Consider the following 22,088-nt stretch of genomic DNA (forward strand, 5'->3'; position numbering starts at 1 on the left):
CGCGCGCTGTAATTGGTTTGAAGAGCGTGCTCTATCAGAGTACAAAGCATAGAGAGCTGAGCTAAAGTTGTCACGCCATCTGCCAAATTGTACTTTGTCCACCTTTTCGGGGACCTCTCTTTAACTTTTTTTGGTCAATTGAAAGTGAAATTTCGGAACAAGCGAGCAAGCAAGTAGCAACAGAAGAACTGAAAAAAAGTTCGAGCATAGAAAGCAGAAACGAAAATCCTCAAAGAGAAAACGAAATGGACATGCCGAAGGTTTTCACGCTCAGTTAGATTGCCAGGTTGCGTCGGGTAATAAAACTCAAACAGAGCTAACCTTTTGAAATGGCAAACCTTTTGAAATTCATACTAATCATGAGTTGGGTTTTGTTTGACATCGTCAGCGTTTTGTTTGCTTCTTTAAGTTGATTGTGCACTGGATCATTCATTGCTTGCTTATACTCATCTACTGGTGAATATTAACAATAGCGCCAAATTTTTGTCTCTCTCAGGCGCATTGTAGCAAAGATCTTGCGCTGGCACTCTTCCGCTTTAATCACACTGACAGACTCTACATTAAGAAAATAATCATCTGAATGGTCGGACAATTCGTCTACTCCGTGAACTTGTTTGCCTTTTGCAGGCTTTGTGCACACCTACGATCTCGGGAAGTGGTTTACGGAGAACCACAATCTTAACGGTGTTTCTGCCAAGCTGCACATAACTTTCATTTTCTTGCGTGAATCTTTAGGCAGAACTTGCATTTGATTTGAGGAGGATCCGAGTCGTGCTGACCCGAGCCGGAGCCTTTATTACGTGGGACGTTGCTTCGCCACGAGCTGTCAGTGTTACTTCGCCAGTGTTACTTCGCTGAGGGCTTCGCGACGTATTAACAGTATTTATTTAATCACGTGCTCTTTCTTTAAATTGCTTCGATGTTTCAATTTGGGCTCAGCAATCAATTTATTTCGAGTTGCAGGATTTAGTATTCCTAGGACTATGCGATCTCTTGAGAGATTATCTCTCAGTTCTCCAATGCAACTTTATATGTCTTCGCCAAAGAGCGTGGCGAGGTCGAATAGATATCAAATGACTCACCTCGTTGTTGGTCACGTTTATTGAACACATACCGTTCGTACGTTTCGTTAGTCTCCCCACCACAGTATTCTTCTGGCGGCTGCAGTACTACATCGATATCTTCTTCCTCTTCTTCAGTCGCAAACGTCCAATACATCAGGCTCGATACACGTTAGCAACGCGGCTACGCGGAGTTGTTTGCTTTGTGTATTTAGTCTAAAAGCTGTCTCATAATTTACCCATAGGCGTTTGAACTTTTTTCCAGTTGGCTTGTGATACTCTCTAAAGGTATCTTAACTCGAAATAGAAATAATCAGATGTGAATTCGCTTCAGCCTTTGGATCGGCAATCAGGAAATAGAATATGAGAATAATTCACCATTGCTCAGGTCAAATTTCTTATCAATCGTTACATTCCAGAATTAAATTACGGTTTTAATCACTTCTCCCAAAAATTTTATATGATGCGCAGTTCGTCATCATTATCCGTGTTTAAATATCCTCGTCAAGCACGCAATAAAAACGCACTCAGAGAATTAAAATGAAGAGGAGAATCATTTGTGTTCCTCGAAAAGAGTCGAAAAGAAACCTTATGTACAATTGGTACGCATAACCTTGAAACGCCAGTTTAAATAAACTGTTTTAGTTTAAACTCTCTGGGAAACGGAACTACTTCTTTAAGACTTGCAAAAACATAAACAATGCCAAAGCATACTTTCCCTTTCCAGACTTTTTTTTTTTGTTCACGGTAAAATTAAGCGATATTTACCCTGAGTTTTTTCAGCTGAGTCTCGCTTAGAACTCGCCCATTTCTTAAAAAGTTCATATTTGTTCTTACATGGACAGTGTCTCCTATACTGATCTTTTTTTTGTTGCTTTTCACGGTAAAATTAAGCGACACTGATATTTACCCTGAGTTTTTTCAGCTGAGTTTCGCTTAGGACTCGCCGAGTTCTTAAAAAGCTCATATTTGTTTTTACATGGACAGTGTCTCCTACACTGATCCATGAGTCTGCCAAATTCTCAAGTTCAATGAGACAAATACCAACAAAGTCTCGAAAGTCAGTTGATCGCTATCATGCGAACCCTTCAGAGGACGCAACCATTCGACCAGATATGCCTCAAAGTTCGCTCGAAAGACATCGTTCGCAAGCTAATTTCAGTGAATACGTTCAGAAGTACCGTCAATACCTATTTAAGCGATACATTCGGCCCGTGGCTCTTGCTTGACCAAAAACACGTGTATGGAGCCCGTCAACGCTTTTGTAGAGGAAATCGTCTGTAGTTCAAACTCTGATTATTGGCTAAAGTACGAGTCCAGCACAAAATTTGCCGTCATCCCACGAATTCGTTTTATCAGAAAGTGATGTAGGCTTAAAGGGCCACTCTCCACCAGGATAATGCGGTGATGTGCGAAGACTGCCTTAAATGACGAAGTTTAGATATTCAGTTCAGGTTTGTCAAAGTAGCCACGACTCAACAAAAATTCGTATTGAGAAAACATGAAAACATGAAAACATGAAACCAAGCTTAACGTCATTTCTCTTATTAGTAGTTTTTCTCTTATTTTTTTGCGCAGTGCAACTAGTGCAGTTTGAATTAGATAAACACTATTAATTCAGCTTTTAAAGACCGTTATTTAACTATGTGTTACACAAAATAATTGATTGAAAATCTGGCTTTTGCAGTGAGAAGTGTAGTTCTTCTCGATCTTCAAAGGATTTTACGGGGAAATGATTTAGCGCAATTTAATAAAATTTTAAGTTTGATAAAATTCGCCGATTCGACAGTGCCGTCAATTAGCCAAAAATGTACACGCAAACTCAACTGTTTTACATTTCACGTCCAATCTACAGCTTCTTCAAAATAATATCCCCTCACCTTCCGTGTTGCTCTTTTAAAGAAGAAATTGTTGTATCGTTCACATCAAAACAAAACAACTCGGCAGGATAGTCATCGCTTCCTGATCATGTCCTTACAAAGCGTATTTCAGGGGTTTTTGATTTGAGGTTTCTCTATTCCTATTTCGTTGAGAAGGAATAAGAGATCTTTGCTTAAATATTTGTTTTGAAGCGAACGGCGTATCAATGTCAGCGGAATGTTGCCAGTCTCGAGCATGCGGAATAACGCTAATTAATTCAAAATGAGGTCTACCGAAAGCGACCATTCCGTAAAAATGGGAACAATTTGCACTACGTTTGCAACGCCTTTGTCCTCACTTTCACTTCCACATTTAAGCGACAGCTTGTGCGGCTCCTCACTTTTTCGCTGCCTTCTAAAACATAAGCCTTTTAAAATTTTTTTCCCGCGGGCCCATTGATCGTTTAGTACGTAAACGTCGTGAATATGACTTACGGTGAAAACCTTATATCCCTTAGACCCGACGTCCTTTTTTCCGCAGCCTTCCAGGTGCTTTTGAATTTTTCGGTAGTAGACTTCGGAAGAAAACTCAAATTTTTCGTCGAAACTAAGCGATTTTCATCGCTGGATACTAGCACCATTTTGGACGCCATATTTGTTTACCCAACAGAGCGCGGAGAAGGTCGATTGGGAATATAACATTAGATTGAAAACTCATATCCGTTAGATCAGATTTCCCTTTTTCTGCAGCCCTCCAGGTGCTTTTGAGTTTTTCGGCGATAAACTTTAGAAGAATTTTCGGTAGTAAACTTCGGAGGTATTTTCGGTTGTAAACTTCGGAGGAATTTTCGGTTGTAAACTTCGGAAGAATTTTCGGTAGTACACTTCGGAAGAATCTTCGGTGGTAAACTTCGGAAGAATTTTCCGTAGTAAACTTCGGAAGAATTTTCCGTAGTAAACTTCGGAAAGAAACTGAAATTTTGCAACCAAACTTAGCGATTTTCATCACTGAAGATACTAGCGCCATTTTGGAACGCCATATTTGATACGCAACAGACCACGCGACCTGAGCCATTGCTAACAACGCTTCTTCGAGAACTGAATTTAGCTCTGTTCAATAATATTTTTTGGCCATGAATTCCACCCGCTGTAAGTCGTGCAGGAAGAGTTCCATTCGACTGGAGTGGAAAGATAGAAAACACATCATCGACAAGCATTTCCACCTTAAAAATGGTGATGGGATTTCCTCATTTTATCGACATATTTCTTTGCGGATGATCTTTGAAACATTCAAAGCCAAGCTTAGGGATGGCATTCTGGAGGAAGGAGATAATCATTCATCGAGAAATATGATTTATTACTGCCCCTTTGATTTTGTTGTGGGCTCCTCTCCGACTCGACGTGGACGACGTAGGACTCGTTATGTGAGAGTGGCCTGCACCCGCTCAATATGTCCTTATTGTGATCATAATGTGATCAAGGTAAAAACGATTTTTCCGGATGGACAGCGCAAACCGATAGCTCATTGAGAACGAAACTTATGGAGCGAAAATCCAAGGCTCCGGCAAAAATATATGAAGAACGATCTATTATTATAGTAGTCATGAAGTGGAAAATCAGTCAGAATGAGTACAACTAGTAACTAGTACGAGTAAAAATAGTTTCCCTGATCTTAAGGGTCGAATGGATGTAATTTTTGATTACAAAACGTACATGCATTGGTCTTCTTCATCTGAATTTGACGTTCCTTTTAGGATTTGTTATTCAGCAATGCGAAAGATACTCTCCATGAAGCAAATGTAGGAATCATCCACAACATAACAGTTTAGCAAAATGCTGCGAAGATCAGTTAAATCTGAGCAGTTTTTGAATGCGTTTTTCTCACACTGTTTGAAAGATACAATATGGCGTGATTATTAACTTAACTGATAGCTTCTCAAAATATATATTTCCATATCTCCTAGCAATGTTGGAAAGTAGACATTCTGGAAATAAAGAACAAAATCATATTTTGTAAGTCCACCAGTCTTTTTACGTAAACTGATCCTATAAAGGAAGGGTTGGGGAGAAAAGTACTTTTGAAAATGAATAACTGAGAATAATCATACTAAAACTTTCGGAACAAAAAGACGGATAAATTCCTAACTGAATCAGAGTACCGTAGTATAAGTGACATGTTTCATCTCGATGTATTCCGAAGACATTTTGCAAAACTTGCACAGTCAAAAATACCTCTGAGAGAACTGACTTGTAACAGAAAATATGATTATGTCATTTCTTCAAATGAAGTATGTAAACCAATTCCAGTAACATTTTCTAAATTCGGTTGGGCAAAGATTCGTACAGAAAAACTTCCCATTCAAGATATTATGATAAAGTTATGTTAAAAAAATACATTTCTAGGCGAGTAAGTTTAGTTTAGAGACAATTACTCTTAGGACCTGTACAATATAAGGTAATGTCACTTTAAGCATATTTTTTGATCAAAATACACTCAATAGGTTCTGTTATCAAGTTTTTTATTTTTTATTTATTTTTTTATTCCTCCAATTCATAGCTTATACATAATTATGTAAATATAACGGATATAACAGTATCAGATAAATATTTACAAAGGAAAAAATGCGTAGAACAGAATTTTCAACACTTAAGTTATTTATTACTGCATAACTATTCGTCGACAGCTGGTAAATGATTGTTAATTTCGACTTGTTTCAACTCTCTCCCAATTGCTTCACTTCTGAAAGCCACTGCAACTGATTAGTATCCTTCTTTGAGGGATTCCTAAGTGGAAAAGAAGGGTGACGAGGCTTCCTTTGAAGTCTAAAAAATGAGGTTTCAAAGACTTGTTTTGTCTCGCTAAGCTTTAGCTAGAAAATTTTTACTGAAAGCAGACTCAGTTAATTTGCACGATGACGGCTGATCAAGAGAAAACGATTGCTGATGGGTGGTATTCCCACATAAAGTTTCAATTATTTCAAATCACTGTGGGGCTACTTCTGAATCCAGGCAGTGTATTACCATCTTCGATTCCCAAAGGCTGAAAACTGAAGCAAATTCCATCACAATACTGTAAAGCAACGTGACAATCTAAAAGTCTAATTTTCTTCTACATTTCATTATTTTTTAAAATTGTGTATAATATGTAATCATTGTTATCATGTCCGAGTCTTTACTTGTACGTGTGGTTTACTGGGCTTGTAAGAGACCACTTGGAGTGTTGTCTTTATGGGAAGTAGTTGAATGCTCTATTTTTGATGTAGTTTGATTGTTTGTCTGTGATTTTTTGCAGTAACCTACAAAAGAATTAAGCGGGAAGATGTTGCATTGAGGAATCAAATCTCATGGTGAGATTTTCCCTTGCCAGCGTATGGGGCTATGAGATTAGCAAGGAGTGAGGGAGTCTTGTTTCATTTTTTAAGAATCAGGTAGTACTTAGCGTTTTAATTTTTCTTTCATATTCAAAAATATATATAAATCTAATATATAAATCTAATATATAAATCTAATATGATTAGATTTGCACAAACAAACTCGATATGTTGCAAGATTGAGAGTCAAGTTCATGCGTTGATAGGGCTCAGTTAGTGGTTAGGGTTAGGGGCATACCCCGCCATCAAGCCAGACTTGCCGATAAAAATGCGGAGCGCTTAACGTCAAGGGTAGTGCCCTGCATGCTGCCCAGCCACTAACCTATCTAAGGATGGGTTGTAAATGGCTCTGTGTGGAAAGCTCTAGGGGGTGGGGAGGGTATGCTATGGGACCCCTTGTCTAAGTGACAGTTTTCTTTGAGGCTGGATTGGGCTTGTGGTTGAGTGTCAAAAGCATGCCTTTGAGGGAGAGGGGGCTTTATTGACATTGCAAGAACCTGATGTCCAGGTTTTCACCTTAAGGCGGGCATCGCCATAGTGACTCTGCCTACGCTTTAAATGAAAAGTCTTTTCGTTACTGCATTACTCATTCAGCTAACTGAATAGAAAATTCGTGAAAGATTTGACAGATTACACTGACTGACGTGTCGTCGGTGTCGATGATTATTTGACGTTTGCCAGTAAACGCGGATAATTCTATTACTGTAAACAGAATAATTACTATTGGTCTGTTAGTTGCAGCAAATCGATAAAAACAGCTTATTAAGATTGGTCTGATGAAGGTAGAAATTCTCTCAACGAAGCATAAGGATGGAGTATGCATTCAAGTAAGGAGTAATTGTAGGGAATGTCACAGGCGTTTCAAGGGTTGATAGGATGGGGTTTGCAATATTCCTAAATTATTGTCGAGACTCACTAAAATCAGGGGGTACTCAAGACAGTTAAACGGCAGCTATGAAATTTTGTGCAGTCATCTTTTTGCTCGCCATTGGTGCTGATGCTAATAAGAGAAAGAAAGTTTGCAAACAAATAATAGGCAAGTTGTCAGATCTTGAGGACTTGTCAAAAAAGAAACAGGACTGCTGTACAGTGGGTAAGGTTTAGAAGATTGTTTCTATCGTTTACATTAAATTTTCGTCATGGCTTTCAGGTTGTCGGAAGGTTTAGAATTTCAGTTGGATAAAAATTGATCGCTAAAATAATAGTTTGGAATATCTGCATTTATCTACTTTTTATCACAACTCAATTTCTTTTCTGAAATACAACAGAACACATCGAAATTTTCTGTTACACAAAAGCAAGCTAAAACAAACCAAAATTAAGAAAATCACAACAAAATTTCAAAGTACTGGTGACTAAGCCTGTCGCAGACCGGAACCTGGGACTAGCTCTGACCACATACTGCTAAGGTCAGCATTAGATTCCATCCACCAAAACCACCTCGGTCGAGAGGGACTGAGATGGAATATTTAATGACTTCCAAAACATAACCGAAGATTCTCGGAAATCCGCAAGTGATGTAGCCAAACATCCGAAGCTGTAAATCCCATAACTCTTGGGGAACAAACAGAAACAGCATAGCAAGAATTTTAAGTCGCGAACCATTGCTTGACGGTAGACATGCAGATAATTTAGGATACATAAATTCTGCTGATGAGGCACAAACTTATTGCGGAATTTGAAACAGGATTGAGGACGAAGTTTTCTTTCTTTAAAGCTGTCAAAGGTTTCGGGAACACCGGTGTATGTATGTATGTATATGTATATATATATATATATATATATTGATATATATATATATATTGATATATATATATATATTGATATAGCTCTTTGGCATTACAAAGCTTTGCTATCGCTATTGTACATTCTCACTAGTTCATCTAGTTCAAGTCCTCTGGCATGGCTTGGATGATACCACAATTGTGGAATCATTCGGGTTAACTTAATGCTTACACCTCCTTCCTCAGACAGAAGTCACAAAATACTGGGGGAAGATGCATGAGATATTTAAGGAGCAAAAATTCGTTTTTTACTGGTGTGCCTTTCCTAATTTTGGGAAGGATAGGTTCAATTGCCAGCACGTGTATAAACAGAACAAATCTGGTTTAATAAATCAGATAAGCGGCATGACTCCTTTTCTTCCATCCCCACTCAAAACAAGCAAACACACCTATAGAGGTTCCAGTCTGGTCTGCAAATGAAAAGGAGGAGGGTGATCACTGCAAAATTAAGCATTAGGGTTCTTATTTATAACATATTGATTATAGTATACTGATATCAAGAAATTAAGGTTGCAAGTAGCATCCAGCTGAGTTATAGTTTGAGTTTTATCAAGTCCATTACTTTGTTAAATTTAGAGTAACCTTGTCTTGAGAGAGGGAAATTGAGGAGCTGTAATATACTTATCATCAATTAGGGACCACAAAGAAAAATTTATTTATAGAGACTTTTGAAGGAGAGGGGTAAAACTTGTGACAAGCTGGCAGACATATAGATAAACTTTACTGCTAAATGGGTTACAATACAAAGTGCTCAGTATTTGGATCAGCTATGGCTCAACTTAAACTTTGCTTTAGCTTCAAGTTTAATCCTTTGTGGTTTCCTTTCTCTGTGTTTATTTTTCAAGTTATGTACACAGAAGAACACAAAAATGACAAGGAATGCTTTTTAAATATTAAGAGGCTGGAATAAGCAAGAAGCCAAAACTGAATTTTAAACATTACAAAGTTAATTTGATCTTCCAATATTATTTAATTTTAACCATTAATAGAATTTGCTATTTAAATTTATCCCCTCCATTTTTCTGGATATTGTGAGCAAAAACAAACAATTATCACAAAATGCATGGTATACAATGGTTTGATTCACCAATGTGGCAAAGGCCTTTCACTATCTATCCATAAAAAGGGAAATAGTTTGTAAAATGTAAGACATTCTGCATCTTGAGTGTATACTTATTCATCCATGTGAAATTAAAGGTTACTTGAAATAAATGTGAAAGATTTATAGGATTTTCAGACCCCTGATAACAATTACTGATGTGCTGATTTGTTGTACTTAAAGGTTATGATTTTAGCGGAAATAGTGGAAGAAATTTCTGGACCTGGAATTTTGTTGCAAATGTCTGTTTAAGTCAGTTTAAGTCAGTTAAAAACTCTCCTGTTTCAAGATTACATGATTGCCACACCAGAACCTTTTGTACTCTATATTGTGCACCATGTTATGATTATGGTTTCAATAATAACAGGTGCTGACTCAAGAACTTTGCAAAATATCTCTACATACAAAGAAATAGATTGTGGTTATGTACTCCAAATAGCAGGTCGCATCAGTCTTCTGTAAGGAAGTAGCAGAAATTGCTATGGTGGTTTTGGTGGATGGAGAGAAACATCCACCAAAACCACTTTATTCTATGCGTTAAGAGTTATGATAATCATTATGAATGTTTGGTCGGTCAGCAATTGTGCACCATAAAAAATAATTAGCCAGAGCACTAACTGCTAATTAGTAGTATAAATCTTTTGTCTCCCTGAACATCTAACAGTGGCTATAGATAAAATTAAAAAATATATTGTTGATGGTTTTGGTCAAAGTTTTGGTGGATGTTCCCTTTTGACATCCACCAAAACTACGTAACATCTGGGCACCTTTTAAATACGTGAAATATCTGCATAAAATTGCGTAAAATGTTTTATAATACTACAATCGAATAATAAATTAATACTTACCATTTCTTGAGTAAAAAGTTTTGACGCAATTTCCCAAACAAATAATACACTTAGGTCATCGGGATAAGTCGGCATGTTGTCGTAGCATCGTAATTTTCATTTAGTATAACAAGTCATGAGTTGTCTATCATTCCATCTCAGTCCCTCTCGACCAAGGAGGTTTTGGTGGATGGAATCTAATGCTGACCTACTGCTAATTAGGGCGCCATTTTTGTACCGTTCTTGTTGAGGAATTGAGCTAAATTGGCTTCTTCAAGTTCAGTAAGCGATCATCCAGAAGAAGAAAGCATAATTTCATATTAGTTTCAAGAGGATATACGTTTTAAGGTCTCACTGAATTTTTAGCGAAGTGTCATGGCATCATGACGTGTGTTCGAACATTGAAAAATACAGGTTGTAGGTTGAAGCATTTTAACTTTCAGGAGAAGATTGCCATCTTTTGACATGGACGTTGTCCAAGAACAAATCATGAATGAGCTTAGTGGCCCAGGATTTCCAATACTTGGTTGTATTTATGGATGGAGTCGAAAATAATGTGGCTAACAGTCACAAGGTCGAACAACCATCCAGAAATTATTTTCAGTTTTTATTTGAATTGTGTTGCAGGGTTAGAAGGCTGTCCAGTGAAACTGGACACTGATTGTGGAACAGAAAATGGTGTAATGGCAGCTATGCAATGTACATTTCAACAAGATGCAGAAGCACAAAAGTATGGTTCATCTCCGGTGAAACAAAGGATTGAGGGCTGGTGGGTATTTTACAGAAGAAATAGTTGTTGTAAAGCATTTAGGAAGTGGCTAGTGCATGAACGAAGTGCTTGACTGCTCAAGCCACTTCTTAAGTGCTTTACAAAAGAACAGAACACTGTCATGGCTTCTCTATTTGTTTTATAAGAAAGAATAGATTAACCATTTAACTCACCTGAGTGGCCCAGACAAAAATTCTCCTTACAATATCAACACAATATCAACCAGACAAGTGATGAGAATAAAGAAAACTATCAATTTGGGAATAATTAGTTGATCCAATACTAAATTCTCTGAAATAACATTATAAGAATTGTATGGTTGACTACAAGAAGAATTTAAAATTTAGTCTGGGAGTTAAAGGCATTGCTTTCAATTTTCTAAAAAAAAAAATTAAGGTGTTAAATTATGACTGGTCCTCGAGTCAGTTTTTGTTTTGTTTTGGAGGAGATCACATTAAGCTGTCCTAGATATAATGCAGCTAGTCAAAATGCTTTCCTAGTATTAATACAGTAAAGATATTGTGGCACTTTATATGGCACTTTTTATAAACAAGTATGTCTACTGAAACTTTCTTAAGTTGATGGCCGAGCCTTTTGTGACTTTGAGACAAGAGTGACTCTTAAATGTAGTGCGCATTTTGATTGAGTATTTAAAGTAAAGTGGTTATTTTACAGAAGAAACAGTTCTTGTAAAGCACGTAGGAAATGGCTAGAGCATAAAAGAAGAGCTTGAGTGCTCAAGCCGCTTCTTAACCCTTTAACTCCCAAGATCTCACTATTAATTCTCCTTACTGTCTGCCATTCAGTTCTTGTGATGTTAGTTTTGAGAATTTGGTGTTGTATCAACTTATAATCCACTAATTATTATTTTTCTTTATTCTCATCACGTCTGCTTGATATTGTTGTCATATTGTAGTGATATACTGTCTTGGTCACTCATGGGAGTTAAAGGGTTAAGTGCTTTACGACAGAACAGAGTAAGGCTTCTCTGTTTGTTTTGTAATAAAGAATCCATCAAATTCCCTAAACATTACTTTCAATTTTCAAAACAAACTTTAGGCGATAAATTATGACTGGTCCTTAAAGGGGCTTTTTTTTTTTTGTCCTCCATCTAATTTTGCCTACTCCAGTTTGTTTCACAGTGCCTCTGAGTCAGTTTTTGTTTTGTTTTGGAGGAGATCACAGTAAGCCATCCTAGATGTAGGATGTTACTCCCCTCCCCCATATATACAAGAATAATTTGTTTGGCAGTCAAGAACTTCTTAAGTTGGTGATTATTTCCTTTACTCTTGTGATTTTCCTGTTTGATTCAGGGTTGATAGTGTAGGGAGAAATTAGATGCTGGTCAGCTCTAAGTGGTTAAAGGGTTATCACCATTGGGTTAAGTATAGCATCTGACAGGGTGAGAGATTGGTGTGAGTTTGCTGGACCACTTATAGACCAAAGTGAAGTGATACCAATGCAATGGATACTAAGTTGAAAAAATCCTATCTCACAGGACACCATGTGTTGCATAAAATTCCAAATAACTACTGCACAGGAGTCAACAGACATGACACACTGATGCTCTCTTCTCAGTGGTAGCCCAAGCAAGGCCTATACCCTGACATTGGGCAATAAAGATCTGTCTGTGTACTATTCCATGAATGGGGAAGAGTTTAGAGACTGCATTGGTGGAGGATGAACACTGGTCATGAAGATCAATGACAAACAGGTAATGCAAACATGTTGAGGGCTCCAAAATGCCATTAACTAATAGAATGTTCACTCTTTATCGCCTAGGAAGGAGAGGGGGGTGGGATGGTTTTGGTTGTGTTCAATAAAATTTGCCTGATTCTCTCCACCGCAAGGGCTCTGTAATAATTATTGTAATAACCCCTCCCCCCTCCCACTGGCAGTCAATTTTCTAGAGTCTCCCCTTTCTTCTATGTTATACTCTGAACCCCTTTCTGTTACCACTGAAAACTGTGTGATTCCCCCCAAAATCTTCTGACACCCCCATCCCTCAGGAGATAAAAAGGGAGTGGCTCCTTATGGGGGTGCTGTTTTTTAAGTTTGATATTCTTTCTAATTTTTCCCACTCCTGTTTGTTTCACAATGCTTTTTTTGAGTCCGTTTTTGTTCTAGAAGAGATCATGTTAAGCAACCCTAGCTAGATATGCTGCAGTTAGTCAAAATGCTTTCCTAGTCTCAATACAGAGAGGATATTGTGTCACTTTATATGGCACTTTTTAAAAACAAGAATGTCTTCCGAAACTTTTTTAAGTTCATGGCTCAGCTGTTTGTGACTTTGAGACAAGAGTGACCCCTAAATGTAGCGTGCATTTTGATTAAGTGATTACAATTAAGGACAATCATGGTGACTAAATAATAACTCTAAATTAAAACAAAAACAAAGCCTACTTTCAAAAAGCAGGAAGGCTTGAGTGATTAACCTTCTACACCCTAATATCATTATGCACATTTTCCATACGGTTCTATATATACAAGAATGATTTGTTTGGCAATCAAGAGCTTCTTCAGTTAGTGATTATTTCCTTTACTCTTGTGACCTTCCTGTTTGATTCACGGTTGATAGAGTAGGGAGAAATTAGATGCTGGTCAGCTCTTAGTGGTTAAAGGGTTGTCACCATTGGGTTAAGTATAGCATCTGACAGGGTGAGAGATTGGTGCAAGTTTTCAGAACCACTCATAGAGCAAAGAGAAGCAATACCAATGCAATAGATACTAACATGAAAATTTCCTTATCTCGCAGGACACCTTTAGTTAGGATTCAAACGCATGGTCTTCCAGGTCCTCAGTCTCCTGAAAATGGAGTCACAAGATTGGATCTCTGGGAGACCCTGTTACCAACCCACTGGAGCACATCCTTTACCAAGATCTGCCTTACCATGAAGGTCGATAGACAAGGAAACTTTGAATAAGTCATGGAAACATTACATGTAAATGGTTTTGAAGATAATTAAATTCCTCTTTACAAAAACATACAGTTTTACATGTTAACATAGGCAGCCAATGGGTAACTTTCCAATAGAGTTGACTGCTGGGGTGATGGGTGATAAGTCAGAATTCAAATTTTGGCTATCATTTGACCTGCACCACTCCTTAACTTCACTTTTTCCATAAAAGCGTACACTTTTTATGGAAGATTTTTAACATAAAATTTGCATGAATGTGCTGTAGGTTTTGAATAAGTTACCCACTCCATTCCTCCTTGTTCTTTTTTAATAATATTCCATTGGATTGCAGTTGAATCCCTGCAAAATTGTAAATGAATGAATGGCTGGTTGGCTATCAGTTTGCAGGGTCCTTTTGAATTTTGTTGCCATGTTTTATTATCAATTTCATAGTCAGTGTAGTCTTTCTTTTCTGCAAGCCTGTCTAATACTTTCAAGAGATGTGACCATCTTGTTTCTGCTGCTGACAATGAGAAAAACAATGTAGGATTACCTAGATGATATAACACAGCAAACAAATCTTTCTTGCAATTTTGAAAGTAATGTGGTGATCCTTTTAGATGTCTTAATACTCTAAACCCTTCATCTTGATGAATAAATTTCATTATATTCTTTCATCTGATTTTAGGTCACCTGCAGTATATTTGTTGCTTTTTGTTTTACACATTCTTAGAGAGATGCAGACACTGTTTTGAACATGTTTAATTTGTGACTTTTTGAATTCATAAAGGATGTTTGGTACTGATTGTGCCACTTACATCTTGTACAGTAATGGACAGGTGTCATTCTGTCCTTATCATCAGCTCGAGTTTTACCACAGTAAACAGTTGGAAATGATAGGAATTGAGAATCTTTGTCCATATATATACCTAAAGGTTTTTTCCCTTCTCTTGATGCAAAGGGTGTTATCTTTTTAACATTTTCAGTCATATCTGGTTCCTGTGATTGAGTATCTGTGACACCTAAAGATCTCTCCTCAACTTTACAACATCCATCATTGTCATTGTCATTACAGTCTGTGACTACTGGTGATTGTTGGTGAAATTATCATGTCTTTTAGTAGCCTCAGAAATAGTAATTTCAGGTGCAGGATCAGTTGAATGTATCTCAGCATTACAAGTGCTTGAGTGTGAATCAATGAGGAATTTATTCCAATCATTACTTTGATTTGCAAGAGCTTCATTCATTCTTGTATTGGGATTATCAAGCCAATTTTCTTGAAGTTCTGTAGGGCTCATTCTGAAACAATTCACTTTTCTTAACAAGGTATTTTACTTCTTTTTATGCTCTTTTTGGTCTTTCATTCTGAAATTAATAGTGATGTTTGCTTCTAATGGGGATTAGTTTGTGATTCGTTGATTGGTCTAGTTAAAGTTCCAGTAGTTGAATTTATATCAGCTGGTACATTAACAACATTGCCATCAATAGATTATTACATTAATGGAATATGCAGAGAAATCAATCTTTCTTCTAAAAGTGCCAAGTTTAAACATTGTGGTTTCAAATGGAATCCTATTTTTCTTGCTTTAGAACAGACTGTTAGCTTTCTATTACTTTTGATTGGCAATTAGAGCAAATCCATGTAGTATTATCTATACTAGCAGGAGTAGTTTGATTTATTTCAAGCAAAGTTTCAGAACTTTTAGGATATTTATCTGCTTCACGCTTTCTGACAGATGACTGTTACCATAATTGATTACAGCAAGTATATACATAGTCAGGACCACATTTAATGTTGTCATGAAAACTTTGAATGACTTTTGTCATCGTTTGCATCTCATGTATTGAATCTTGACATTCGAATTCATTTATTTCATTAACTGCTATTCAACTTAGTCTTTTAGTAGCTGGCAGACACAGGTGATGGTCACATGGGTTAAACCCAGATATCAAGGATCTCTTTCTATTCTCTGCGATTTTATTCACATCTTGTACATGGTGAGGGTTACTCTTTTTACTTTTGACAAATGCCTGCTTATTCAGTTCTCTGATATGATCAGGATTTGATTCTTTGCATTTGTTAGATACCCACCTTTGAGATTCTCTTTTTTTTCCAATATTCTCTAATCTTTTTGCCCTCAGAGCTCTGTTTTGCTTATTTCTGAACTCACTATTTCCTCTCCTTCTTGTCTTGTATTCCTTCATATCAGCTTTTTCTCCGTTCTTTGGTTGACGTTTTTGCCATCATTTCATTATTGTTTGTGTTCGTATATTGATCTATCGTTAACCGTGCTGGTTGATTATTATGAATTACATTGTCAACCATTGCCTCTAAATTGAAAGAACAGTTGAAACATAGTGTGTTTCATCAATATGTCCAATATCTATCACAGTAGTATCACTTTCTGAGCCAACCGGACTGATATTTGTAACCGATGCAAACCTTAGATTAGACTCTATAATGTGGATTGTGAGGTTTAATACATCTGCAACTGTTTGTATACCAAGCGCATCAGCCCATGTACCCTGGGTGACACATTAGCTAAATACCCTGACCAATAATGGTCTGTACTACTTTTGATGAATCTCTCTAGATTGTTTGTGATATATTGAAAACCAGTACTACGAACATTCATGTAATAGTTAGGTTTACCATACAACTGATGGGGTACAACTCTAAAGGAGCAATCACCTGCATCACCAACATCTTATATTCTCAAGCCATGTTGAGCTAATCAAGATTGTAAAATTAATTAAGATTGTTTGGATTATTTCCCTGAGTAACAGATCCGGGGTTTAACTCAATATCACCTGAAGTAGGTAACTTTGCCCTTGAAACAAAATACTTGTGATTTCGTTTCTTACACTTTATTGAACAACATTGAACAACATGTACAAATTCTTCATGAAAAATAACTGATACTTCACATGTCTATGCTTTGCAGTTCTTGTTTTGAAAACATTAACATAACCAATAGCAAAATACAACCTTGAACCTTATGCACGAGTTATTTCAACTGGTTTACTTCTATACAGTCTGGTTTTATTATAATTATGGTAATCAAGCGATCAAATCGTTTTCAACGCTGACAAACGTGGTACACTTTGCACAATCTGAGACCTTACATACCTCTGAATTGCTATACTCTTGTTTAATAAGTTCAGAATTTTCTTCCACGGTAATCTTGATGGTTCACTATCACGACGGGCGCCTTTGCTAATACGATCGGACTTCGACTTCTTCGTTTCTGTATGATTTCTGTTATCATCAGATCAGTCTTCTGACTGCGTTTCGTTCTGCTTGGCGACAAGAGTGTTTTGGTTGGATATTATGGACTGATTAGTTGTGCTACTCGTGTTTCTAATAGTTTTGTTTAACCCTATGTTTGTTTTTACACTTTAGCTGATACGAGTGCTCATAGGTTCCCTCGTGAGTTCGATCAAAGTTTCGCTCGGAAGATTCATTCGTAAAAGTTTCACCATTTATAAACCCAATGTGAGCTTGGAGGATCGACGAGCAAACGTCTCGAGGGATCAAAGACATTCAGCGTCTACACAGCTTACTACCATGTGCTTACTGCGACGAGTATTAGTCGAAACTTTCTCGAAGGAAAGTCGAATTCTATTTCAACGTCGCGGCAGTTACTTCGGAAAGTCGACAGATGCATCCCGGTATTATCTCGGAAAGTCGATAGCAATTGGTCTGCCGTTGACATATCGACGTGTTTACATCTGAATGAGCGACGAATTTGCATATTCTGACTCCTAACATCAGTGCTTTATACGCTTCGCGTATCCACGACTAAAAATAAAGTGGGTCAAGGAATCAAAATTACGCTTCTCTTTGCTTTGTAGTTAATCATATGAAAATCTGTCTTTCTTGGGAGATTTATTACTTGTACTCTCACAAGTGGCGGTCGTGACCGAAGCGTTACATTGAATTTGTTGATAGGTTCGTGACGAAAGTACAGAAATATGATAGGTGATTTGGGTTGATTGATTGTGAGATCGGAGTTACTCGTGAGTAGAATAGTGAAAATGCTGAACACCGAACCAGTGTGATATTTTGTCGCGAGATCATTTAGGACATGGACATTAACTCACTTCTCCTTCAACATTTCATCAACAGATTGTCTGGTACATGACAATTTTGAATATCTTCAAGTGTTAAAGTAAGGGTTAGATACGAAAGCTAAAATTACAGGAAATGAATGGCAGACCGTGACAAAAGCGACCACTTATCATTTTATTGCCAGCGAAGGGGTGGCTTATAATTTTTTTGGGGGACCATATGGTTTTCAGGTGAACGGTGAGGGGCTCTGTCACTCACGAACAGACCTTAAGAGGCACTGTAGAAAATCGAGTGTTTTTTATTTGTTTGTTTTCCCATTCACCCCTATCCCCTTCTTTAGAACCTCGCCACCCAGGCTACATTTACCTGATAGGGGTCAATCATTAAAATCCAATTGGTAGAATGAAGGGAAAATGTATGTCACCTGATATTCCATTTGAATAAGCTTGATTGTCGTGCAGCTGTAAAAGGAACTTGAGATGACTAGGTACACATCGTGAGAGCAATTCAAGAACACATTTAGTCAAGGATGGAAACATACCTCCAAGGACTTCTTTATTTCAACCGTTACAGACATTAATTAAGACATCGATTTAATAAAAAGTTCTCAGTCTAATCCAATGCAGCAGCTTCCAAGATTATCTCAGTTGTATGTCAAAGTCAACTTGTTAATCATTTCACCTTACGGGAGATGGACCACGACTTGGTTCCCCGCGTTTTCCTGCGGTTCAGGAAGTTTAATTGGTTTTACTTTGAATTGTTATTGGCTCTTAAAGTTATTTTCGTTTCTTCAAGTTGGCCGTTGCGATTAGTTTGGGGTTTGTTTTACGACACTCAATCGAAATGCTCGATCCAAACAATTACGGTAAGCCATTTACGAGAACCACAAGGCTCCTGTTGAGGCAAAGATACTCGTAAAGCCTTTGTCTTGACACACATATTCATTCTCAACCAAACAATTCACTTTTGCACCCCAAAGGTTTTGCAATTCGCCTCAGTTTTAAGGTGAGGGGGTTTTAAACTTGAAATTGGCACAAGTTCATTTATTATTTCTTATCTATCAACCTGGCCGCAACACCGGAACATCGAGTAGTTATCCAGTGCAAATTCAACTCTTTAGCAGCATGAAAATTTAAATGTATATTTACAGTCGAGTGTGGGCTTCGCCTTGAACAGGTGTGTTAAAACGAAATGCTTAGGGAAGAGCTCTCCATGTTGGTTACTTCACATGTTGTAAGGTAAGTTTTAGTTGAGAAAGATTATTTGTAATAATTAATAAATCTTGCAATAGAGGTTTTATTACACAGACGAAGCATGTCAAAAGGTCTTACAAGTCCGGCAATTAAAACGCACTGTAGGATTAGAAGATGAAACATGAACAATGTTGTAAAACTATGAAACTTGAAACCGTTTAAGGAGAAATTGTATGAGTAAGTTGTGATTTGATTCAAGGATATAAATATATGAATGAGTACATCGATAACAACGAAAACAAATTTAAAATTATGAGAAATTCAGTTCATTATCGAAAGTATCACATTCAGAATGTAATCTTTAATAAATGCAGTAAGGGTAACATGTAGATAACAACGATTGATAAAAATAAGATATTTGAGATTTTTAAAAAGATTGAGAGTGTGCTACCTCAGATTAATGGTGATCGTAAAAGAATGATAAACATCGATTTCATTTTAAAACAAATACTTATGATGATGAGATCACAATACAAACATTTTCCAACTTTCAAATAAAAAAAACGTCAGAATTTTATGAGAAATATTGAAATATTGAACATTGGTCTAGTTTCTTTCTTTCTGAAATTTTGTCGTGGTTTTGATTAATTGGTAATAGTACTTCTTGTCGTCCAATTCGGTCTGTAATCATACTCGTGATTAACAGATCGGACTCCCGCCTCGCGGTCGTTCGATTTGTTAATCACTCGTGTGATTACAGACCGAATAGGACTCCATTCGGTCCTATCGTCATTATAAATTCAATCGTTTGAAATACTAATATGCTCTCCTGTATAGCCAAAATTTTTTTTATGATAAAGTTTATCCGATGCTTTAATCTCGTCTTATTTATTTTTATCAATGTTCTTGTCTAGATGCCAAGAGTAATCATGTGATATCTTTTCTTTGCACTGTCTTGTTAAAGCTTTGAATTCTCACCAAAAGCCGACCAACGAATGTATGTACGTTTGTCAAAAGACCTTTTATTTAAATCCTTCATATCCTTGAGATAAAGATTAATCAAAGACTTTGTCTCCTATTAGTCACAGACAAATTTAGAACTAAATTTGACGATTTCTCCACGATGCGTCTTTCCCATAAAAGTTTATGGCTGGTTTCCACATGACAATTATGCGAAAATACAATGAAGGAAACGAGGTGGCTTTACGATTAGCGCAACTTCGAGATCAGGTCAGATCATTGAACGAAGCATTACGTTACTGGATAAATAAAATGGGTGAGTTTCTAAAGAAACTGTGGTGCTTCATCGGTGGGAGTCAAATCAAAACGAAGTGAAACTCTGTCAGTTGCGAAATGGAAATATGCTCATGATTTGCAAAATAGAAATCTGTAATTTGCGAAATGGAAATATGCTTATGATTTGCAAAAAGAAATCTGTAATTCTGTGATTAGCGAAACGAGAATCCCAGCGGAAACCTCTACAAGCTTGAAGAATAAATCGGTCAGTTCACCATAAGTGTGGATCACCGGTGTCTAGGTTATAACATAGGCATTCGCCTTTATGTACTTTTTGTAATCAAGAAGTTGAATCCTTCGAACATATATTTTCTACTGCAATGTTACAAAGGCTTTCTGGGAAGCTTTCTGTTCTTGGCTTGGTGAATGTCAAGTTAACTTTCAAACATTTACAATAATGGATATAGTTTTTGGAGTTTTCAATGCGGAAGAGTACTTTATTATTCTAAATCATCTAATACTGATAGCTAAATTTTATATATACAAGTGTAAATTGAATTCTAAGAATCCCTCCATACGAGTTTATAAGGCCAAGATCGGGGAGATATACCAGGTAGAAAAGAAGATAGCAGCAAAGCGGAATAAATTAGCTAAACATTTTCAGAAATGGGATAAGCTTTTGCCACATATCGGTTTGTGGGATGGGTGTCGTTCAAACAATGCAGAGTAGCATAAGAAATCAAATTTTATTGTAAAGCATACGATTTCGCTATATACTATTAGTATGATACTGTAAGTAATTTACCGTAACGTATTGAAAGTAGTGTGATATGTCGTAAAATAATGTAAATGTCGAGTATTGTGTACGTATTGTAAGTAATCGAAAGTAAGTCATCTATCGTAATCAAGTTCATTGTAAACTATACTTTGTTAGTAGTGTGTTCTCAGTAAATTATTGTAAGTGACGTATTGTAACTGAGTCCTGTGGTGTATTTTAAGTCGATTAATGTTTTGTAAAATGCCAAAAAAATAAAGAAATTACAAAAAAAACGATGTTTACCATGAATTTGACTGCAACCAAACCACCAACCATCTTTCGTAAAAAAATCGTTGTTCAATGAAAACACCTCTTAACATTGCACATCAATCAAAAACGATGTCACACGAGGCGACAAAGCTTCCTAGGAGCCACAAAAAATCGTCCAAAGTTAATTTTAATCAGACATTCATCTACAGGTAGCACCGAGCAAACCAATCAAAATATAATCGGCACACTCAACAAATCATGAATCTTGCAACGCAGCTTGCCGTTAAAGAACTGCTCAAATCAAAATGTTTGGTGCAATCCATCAACACCTCAAGCAATATTTGATTCAAAATTTGTCTACTCACTCTCGTCGTGAAGGAACAAAAACCATGATCGTGCTACAGTGTACAGGACTCCATTTTCTCTCGAACAACTATCCACCATTTTAGCAGCAAGAGTAACACGTTTACTATAGGTGATCTGATATCTTTCATCCGTTCAGTAGCATCTCATTTCTCATAAAGCGCGGTAAAATATACGTTAAAAAACACAGAAAAGCCATCATTTCTCATTCTGAAAGATGATTCCATTTTACGAACCGCTCTCTCCAAATCCCTCATTACTTCGTTGAAATTTGAACACCTCTCAAACCAAAGATTATAAACTACGCTCTGATTTGTGCGAGATACATACCCTAAAAGATCTGATTGGTGCAAGCAACATACCACTCTCTAGACGCTAAAATAGATGAATTTTTTTTTTAAATAATTAAAAAATATTAAAGACCTCAGTCCCGTGAGAAATATTGTTTTTATTTCGGGCGGAGTATCCTTTTCTATATCGAGCGCAAGGATCAAACTGCATCATTTCGATTCCACTTTCTGCAGAAAATC

General features: G+C 36.8%; 1 long non-coding RNA gene and 1 pseudogene across 3 annotated transcripts in view; one reads left to right on the forward strand and one right to left on the reverse strand.

Moving 5' to 3' along the window:
- The window catches only part of LOC131776403 (uncharacterized), a 97,563-nt gene extending 83,312 nt beyond the window's left edge, over window positions 1–14,251 (forward strand). For 2 of the 3 annotated variants that reach the window (XR_010719094.1, XR_010719095.1), the window contains exons 3-6: window positions 6,213–6,348; window positions 10,629–10,770; window positions 12,269–12,484; window positions 13,526–14,251. This is a non-coding gene — a long non-coding RNA (uncharacterized lncRNA). Of the gene's footprint in view, window positions 1–6,212; window positions 6,349–10,177; window positions 10,771–12,268; window positions 12,485–13,525 lie in introns of those variants that run through there. The other variant, XR_010719093.1, reaches the window with a different exon arrangement.
- On the reverse strand, window positions 464–5,944 carry LOC136284417 (uncharacterized; annotated as a pseudogene).
- Window positions 14,252–22,088: the final 7,837 nt, after the last annotated feature.

This window comes from Pocillopora verrucosa, chromosome 11 (genome assembly GCF_036669915.1).
Source record: "Pocillopora verrucosa isolate sample1 chromosome 11, ASM3666991v2, whole genome shotgun sequence".
NCBI lineage: Eukaryota > Metazoa > Cnidaria > Anthozoa > Scleractinia > Pocilloporidae > Pocillopora > Pocillopora verrucosa.